This window comes from Lathamus discolor, unplaced genomic scaffold (genome assembly GCF_037157495.1).
Source record: "Lathamus discolor isolate bLatDis1 unplaced genomic scaffold, bLatDis1.hap1 Scaffold_85, whole genome shotgun sequence".
NCBI lineage: Eukaryota > Metazoa > Chordata > Aves > Psittaciformes > Psittacidae > Lathamus > Lathamus discolor.
In genome coordinates, this window is record NW_027069394.1 from 81,710 (window position 1) to 89,154 (window position 7,445).

At 48.7% G+C, this 7,445-nt stretch overlaps 1 long non-coding RNA gene across 1 annotated transcript; it reads left to right on the forward strand.

Moving 5' to 3' along the window:
- The first annotated feature begins 234 nt into the window (after nt 1–234).
- LOC136007029 (uncharacterized) lies at nt 235–1,166 on the forward strand. The gene is made up of 3 exons (XR_010609440.1): nt 235–603; nt 850–1,039; nt 1,112–1,166. It is a non-coding gene; the product is annotated as an uncharacterized LOC136007029 (long non-coding RNA).
- Nucleotides 1,167–7,445: the final 6,279 nt, after the last annotated feature.

Sequence of the window (7,445 nt, forward strand, 5' to 3'; positions counted from 1 at the left end):
AACTCAAAAAACAAAAGCAATACACACATCATTAAAACCACAAAACACCCCAAAGACCTCACCTTGAATAGCAACAAATCCTAAAGAAGACACTTACTCCGAAGCTGTGCCTTATATACCCCAGGCCCTACCCACAACCCCCCCAGTGCCCTGGCTCAGGTGTGGGGCAAACCAGCTGCTGGGATAAAAACAGCCTGACAAGGTGCACCTGGTTTTTGTTGTTTTGGGTTTGGTTTCTTGGCTGCTCTCTGATTTTAACTTCTTGGGTTTCTTTTTGGGGCTTAGATTTACATTCAAAATTCTCAGATTCCATAGCTTCACTTTTATGAAGCTGGGCTCAAAACTATACTTGGTTTCAGACTGGGTGGGGGTTTTCTGTCTCACATTCTAGGGCTTAGTCTCAAAGAGGTTTTCTTCCACACAGACTGGCTCAGGCTCATATACTTAAACAGCACAGACACTCTAGTTCAGATTTAGGCTCAATTTGGCATTGACTGGCTCACCCAACCACACGAGTCTCACATCGAGACTAACACAGGCTTCCTGGTTCAGACTCGCTCTCACATTCTAACTAAACAAAGACATTCAGGTGATTTAGCCAAGGTGAGCAAAGCTTAGACCACCCAAGCAGCAATTTATTTTAGGGTCTTGTCATTTTCATAAAGCTGCAATTACTTTTTGTTGGTGGTGTATTCCAGGGGGTGTACACGTTAGAATAAAGGGATGGAAAAGCTCTGAGGGCTAGTGGATGAGTAGTAAAGTGACAGGAGAGAGAGATGGGACTTCCTGAGGGAAGGGTGCAGCTTCTGTATCTCTGTCAGTGTGTGCATGTTCCCTTTTCTTTTCTAGGTGCTGCAGATAACTCGAGGGAGGTGAAGCTGCAAACTCAGGAGGGCTGTGAGAAGATCGGGGGTTGTGTGTGTTGGGGGTGCTTAATTGTTGAGAAGAGCATGGCAAAGGGGTTCAGTATTTGTGCTCGGTGTTGCAGGGCTGCCCTCTACCTTTGGAGTCGGATGAGTGCTTGAAGTGAGTCAGACAGGTAAGGAGAAGGATAGTGGGGTCGGTCACTTTTTGCAAGCAGGGTGATCATTTGTCTCTATTGTACTCCTAGGACCTGGAGGTGAGGAGAGGCTCAGTGTCGGACTCCACTGCGGGTTTGGAACAGGCAAGCACAATGTTGATGAGCTTTGAAGAAGGAAGAGGGCTGTTACAGAGCAGGCCAGCACTGGTGGGTGGGGTGGTGGTGATGATGGTGGCCAGCACAGTGTGTTCCTGTTTGCTCGTTTGTTTGCTGCAGGTGATAAAGAGAAACTTGGCAGCTGTGGCAAGATCACAGGACTCTGATGTGGGTGTTCTGAGCATCAAGGCCAGCTTGAAACCCATGGCACTATGGAAGCTAAGTAGAGGGACTGCTGCTTGGGGCTGGAGGGTGGGGGACATGGTTCGGATGGCAGGAAGGGGTTTGAAATGTAGCATGGGGCTGAGGGAAAGGCAGGGGGTTACTCTGTAGCATGAGCTTACATGGGTAGGGCAGCTACAGCTTGACTGTGTTAGGGAGGGAGGGTGTCACCCACAGCCCTTCCCTCAGTGACCTGGGTCAGGGGTGAGGCAAACCCCCAGCTGGGATAAAAGCACCCTGACGATCCACAGCTGGGTCTTGTTTCATCTGGTTCTGGTTCATTGCCTGCTCCCCGGCTTTAATTTTCTGGCTTTCATTGGCTTAGACTCATATTCAAGACTGGCAGACAGTGCAGGCTCCTTCTCACACAGACTGGCTCAGACTCATACTCACGTTTAAGGTGCACAGACGTTCTCTGGCGCTGACTTCTCCTCACACTCGCTTAGGCTCAGTCTGACACTGACTGGCTCATGCATCCACACAAATCTCACGTTGATTCTAACACAGAATTCCTGGTTCTGACTACCTGGCTAAGACTCCCTGGCTCAAACTCATCCTCACACTCGAGCTGAAAAATAACATTCAGATGACTCAGTCAAGGTGAGCCATGCTTGGAACACCCCAGTAGCAACTTATTTCAGGGTTGGCCAAAGCTTCTGTTTTTCTCTCCATGAGTGCCTGTTTCCATTTCCTTTTTAGGTGCCACACTTAAGTCAAGAGAGGTGAAGCTGCCAGCTGAGGAGGGCTGTGAGAAGGTAGAAGAGTTGTTTGCGTGTGTGGGGTGAGTAAGAGCTGAGAATAACATGGCAAAGGGTTCAGTAGTAGTGTTGGTTATTGCAGGCCCTGGGTTCTACTTCTGCAGTCAGATGAGTGTTTGAGGTGAGTTGAGGAGGTAACTATGATGGTTGTGGGGGTGGGTCACTTTTTGCAAGCACCATGGTCATTTCTTTGTATTGTACTCCTAGGTCCTAGAGTGCATGAGAAGCCCAGCATAGTATTATGCAGTAGATTTGGAGTAGGTGAGCATAATGTAAAGGCAAAGTAGAGTTACAGAAAAGGCTCGCATCACTTCATCATAAAAGTGAAGCTATATAATCTGAGAATTTTGAATGTAAATCTAAGCCCCAAAAAGAAACCCAAAAAGTTAAACTAGAGAGCAGCCAAAAAACCAAACCCAAAACAACAAAAACCAGGTGCACCTTGTCAGGCTGTTTTTATCCCAGCAGCTGGTTTGCCCCACACCTGAGCCAGGGCACTGGGGGGGGGGTGTGGGTAGGGCCTGGGGTATATAAGGCACAGTTTCGGAGTAAGGGTCTTCTTGAGGATTTGATGCTATTCAAGGTAAGGTCTTTGGGGTGTTTTGTGGTTTTAATGTTTTGTGTATTGCTTTTGTTTTTTGAGTTCTTTGAAATGATTTTTTCTAAGTATTTCAAGTTGTCTTGGTTTTTACTTATTTATATATTAACAAATTTTTTTGTGTTGTGGTTTTATTTTAGGTGCTGTTGTTATTGGTGGTGTTCAGGTAAGTGATTATTTTTCTTGCTCTCAGCTACAGAACTTATGAAAACAATTGTTTATGGTTTATGTTCTTATTACTTGTTTTTTGTTGGTTTTATTTGTCATAGAATAGTTATAATAGTGGTTACTGACCAAACATACCATTTATACAGTTAAGAGTTATTTCAAGAGTGCCTTCGAGTCTATGCTCTTTCAAAAACTAAGTTGGACACTTGGTTTAAAAAATACCAAAACTTATTATTAATGTGTTTTTGGAATGTAGTAGATGTTAAGTAACTCATGACTTTTGGCAGGGAAAAGTAAAAGAATACTTTTCAGCTTGTAAATTTCTCATTTTAAAACTCTAAAATACAGAGAGCACTTGTTCCTTACAGTCTGCATATAATAAACATTTCAGGGAATCTTCTCGTCTTTGTCTACAGAATGTTGTGTGGCAGAATTTTTAGTTACCTTTTTTTTTTCTCTTTACCTGTTACTGCAGATAATGAAAATTAGTTGCGTGGATGCAGTAAACACCCATGTGTCTAGTGTGGGAGATACGAGCAATAATTTTGGTTAGAGACTTAAAACACTATAAAAACTAAGCAGAAAGACTCGTTTTCCACATAATAGATAGTGGAAACAGCATCAGGATAGCAGAAAGATGTTTGAAATATACTACAGGGACAAAAAAAAAAGCAAGTGGGATGTTTTTTAGCACTATCTTATACTGGGCAGGGTAGTACAGCCTGACTCTTTAAATGAGTGCATTTGCTTGTGAGCTGTCTTGGTGCTTCCAACTCACTGCTAGAACTGAAAGTGTTAAGAGTGTTCTTCGAACTTAGTCCTTTATATACTGAGTGCTTGTGTTGGTTGTTTAAAAGCTGGTCAGGCATTTGTGTTCATTACTTAGAAACATAAAGCAGAGAACAGCTTTTTTTTTCAGTCACATCAGCAGGAGCCTTCCAGGGTGTTCATCCAGCTTCCAGTTCCAGCTATGAAAAGGTAAGGGGTTTGATTTTGAGTGTGGTGTCCCCATGTTTAGAACAACCTGGCAAAAAGATTCAGTATTTGTGTTTGGTTTTGCAGGTCTCGCCCTCTACGTTGGGAGTTGGAGAAGTGCTTGAGGTGAGTGGGGGAGTTAAGCAGAAGGATTGTGGAGTCGGTCACTTAAGCAAGAACCATGGTAATTGGGTTCTGTTGAACTCCTAGAGCACGCAGGGGAAGAGAGGCCTGGTATCAGACTCGGGAATCGCTTTGGGACAGGCAAGCACAGTGTTGAGCAGCTTGGGAAGAGGCAGACCATTGGTAAGGACCAGCTTGGGCTGGATGGCTGGGATGCTGGAGATGACGGCCAGCACAACCTGTTGCCCTTTGTTTGTTTGTTTCTGGCAGATGATGAAGATCAACTTGGCAAGGGCAACAACATGGCTGGCGTCTGCTGTTGGAGTTCAGAGCATAGAGGCGGCCTTGAGACGCATGGCACTATGCACGCTAAGGAGAGGACCTCCTGCAGGAGGCGAGGGGGGTGGGGGGCAAGGTCAAAATGGCAGGAAGGGATTTGAGATGCAACATTCCAATTGAATATTAGACCTAGAATGTCTGAGGAAGCAGACAGAGGTGCCTGGGAGGTAAATGGTCAGCTCTAGTGAAGGTAGTGCCTCACAGTTAAATGGCAGGATGCGAAGGTGTCCTTTGTGGGACGTAAGTCTGGGGTGTAAGCTGTGCGCTTGAGTCGGTCACCTAAGTGCCGGCTGAGAATTTCCTTTCCAGATTTGCAAGCATAAAGCACAGCAGGGCTTGTAACTGGGAGTCCTCAATTGGACGTGCCTGGAAGGGGAATGGTTAGCGGTACTGAAGGTAGCGACTGAGAGTTAAACGGCAGGATGCGAAGGTGCCCTTTGTGGGGCGTAAGTCTGGGGTGTTGTGTCGGGGACAATAGGAAATAATGGTCCGTGGTGAAACACACCAAGATGGGCAAGTACTGTTAGTTCTCTTTGGCTCCCTCTTGTGGTGTACTGCTTGGGCTTTTCCCGAAAAGTCCGGCTTTGGTGCCTACCCGGGAAGTTGTGCTTTAGAACTGCCTGGAAAAGTCGTGACCCTTGCAGACCTTCCTAGACATTGTCGGCCACTTCTTGCGACGTGGGCTGGCCCCCTGCGTGGCAAAGAGCGTGCCTGCTTGCGAGTATGGAAGCCCGAGCCTCATGCCGTGTGAGGGAGGCGGAAGCTCATCCCACCCAGGCGACCGTTGCCTGCGCGGGGACGCCCGCTAAGGTTGAGCCTGCCACCTCGCGCGGCCGTGATGATTGTCGGAGCTGGTTTGCTGATGGTCTTGGCAGGGTCCTTGGGGTTGGTAAGATAGGCAGCCATGAGAAGTATCCTTGACTATCTCTGCAGTTTCCCATGTTAATGAAGTAGTTGGGAGTTCTCTGGTTTTCTCTGTAGCTGGAGTTCTTGAGCTCTGGAAGGGAGGTGGTGGGTTTTTATAAGCACAGTGTAGCTGTGTAGTCCTGATGATCTGTGTGAATGGACAGAAGAGCTCTGGGAATAAGCTGGTAATGAATGAGTCGGGGGCAGAGAGTCTGCTCGGGAGTGGGTGTGATAGTATATGTGGAGTTAGTGTGTGAGCCGGAGGGCGTGAGGGTCTGTGTCAGTGTGTGACTGCATGTCAACCTGGGTGTCGGTGCGAGTGTGGCCTGAGGCTTAGAGGCAGGCTAAGCTTTTGCTTGGCGTTGCGGTGACTAATGCCAGGTTGTTCTTGCAGATGGCGAGATGGATAGCCACGTGTGAGAGGCTGCTGTGGGAGGCTTGAGCGGAGCTGAAGGTACCAGGGGGGTGAACTTGGTGTGTCAGAAGGAAGAAGTCCCAGCTTACTCTCCTGGCTGGCTTATGCTTTGCTGTTTATTTTCAATTAGGAGGTGCAGAACAAGGAGCTAAGCGAGACCTCCGAGCCGGAGCTGCCTCGGGCCAGGTGAGCTATGTTTAGCGGACTGAAGCAGCAGCTGATGGAATGTCTTGCAATGTTCATGAAATTGGAAACGTTCCTTGTTTTTGTGTTCTGTGGCCGGTGCACGGGCTTGAAGAAGAGAGCCGCAGGCCTGCGAAGGCCAGTGGATGAGCAGTAAAGTGACGGGAGAGGGCGGTGGGACTTTGGGAGGCATGGTTGCCGCTTTGAACCTTCTCTGTGTGTTTCCAATGAGTTGTTTTTCAGGTGGTGCAGCCAGCTCGGGAGAGGTGAAGACGCCAATGGAGGAGGGCCGTGAGAAGGTAAGTGGGTTGTGTGTGTGGGTGACTGCTCAGAGTTGAGAATATCATGGCAAAGGGGTGCAGTATTTGTGTTTGGTATTGCAGGTCCTGCGTTTTACATCTGGAGTCAGATGAGTGTGCGCGGTGAGGCAGGGAGGTAACAATAGGGGTTGTGGGTTGGTCGCTTTTCGCAAGCACGGTGGTAATTTGTCTCCCTTGTACTCCTAGGTTCTGGAGGGCAGGAGAAAGCCCGGCATCGGACTCGGCAACCACTGTGGAGCATGCGAGCACCGTGTCGAGGAGCATCGGAGGGGGCAGAGGTTTGTTACGGAACTCGCTGGCGTTGCTGGCTGGGGTGGGGGTAGTGACAGCCAGCACAGCGTGCTCCCGTTTGTTTGTTGTTGCAGATGATGGAAAGCCACTTGGCAAGTGTGGCAAGATCCTGGGACTTTGATGTGGGAGTTGAGAACATGGAGGCTGTCTTGAGAGCCACGGCACTACGGAAGCTAAGTAGAGGGACTCCTGTTTGGGATAACAAGGTTGAGGTACCCTGTCATGAGAGCAGGAAGGTGTTTGAAATGTGGCATGGGGCCGAGGGAAAGGCAGTGGGTTAATCAGCCTTAAGAGAGAACTGTGGGCAGGGCAGCTCCAGCTTGACTGTTCTATAGTGTGAGAGGTCTGTGTTCTGTCCGGGCACCTCTTCAGGTCTCGATATCCTCATTGCTCCTTGAGCTCAAGCTGCTCGGCGCGTTCCTCTGGCACTGTTCTTTGGATCTTGAGCGCTTGAGTCGGTCACCTAAGTGCCGGCTGAAAATTTCCTTTCCAGATTTGCAAGCATAAAGCACAGCAGGGCTTGTAACTGGGAGTCCTCAATTGGACGTGCCTGGAAGGGGAATGGTTAGCGGTACTGAAGGTAGCGACTGAGAGTTAAACGGCAGGATGCGAAGGTGCCCTTTGTGGGGCGTAAGTCTGGGGTGTTGTGTCGGGGACAATAGGAAGTAATGGTCCGTGGTGAAACACACCAAGATGGGCAAGTACTGTTAGTTCTCTTTGGCTCCCTCTTGTGGTGTACTGCTTGGGCTTTTCCCGAAAAGTCCGGCTTTGGTGCCTACCCGGGAAGTTGTGCTTTAGAACTGCCTGGAAAAGTCGTGACCCTTGCAGACCTTCCTAGACATTGTCGGCCACTTCTTGCGACGTGGGCTGGCCCCCTGCGTGGCAAAGAGCGTGCCTGCTTGCGAGTATGGAAGCCCGAGCCTCATGCCGTGTGAGGGAGGCGGAAGCTCATCCCACCCAGGCGACCGTT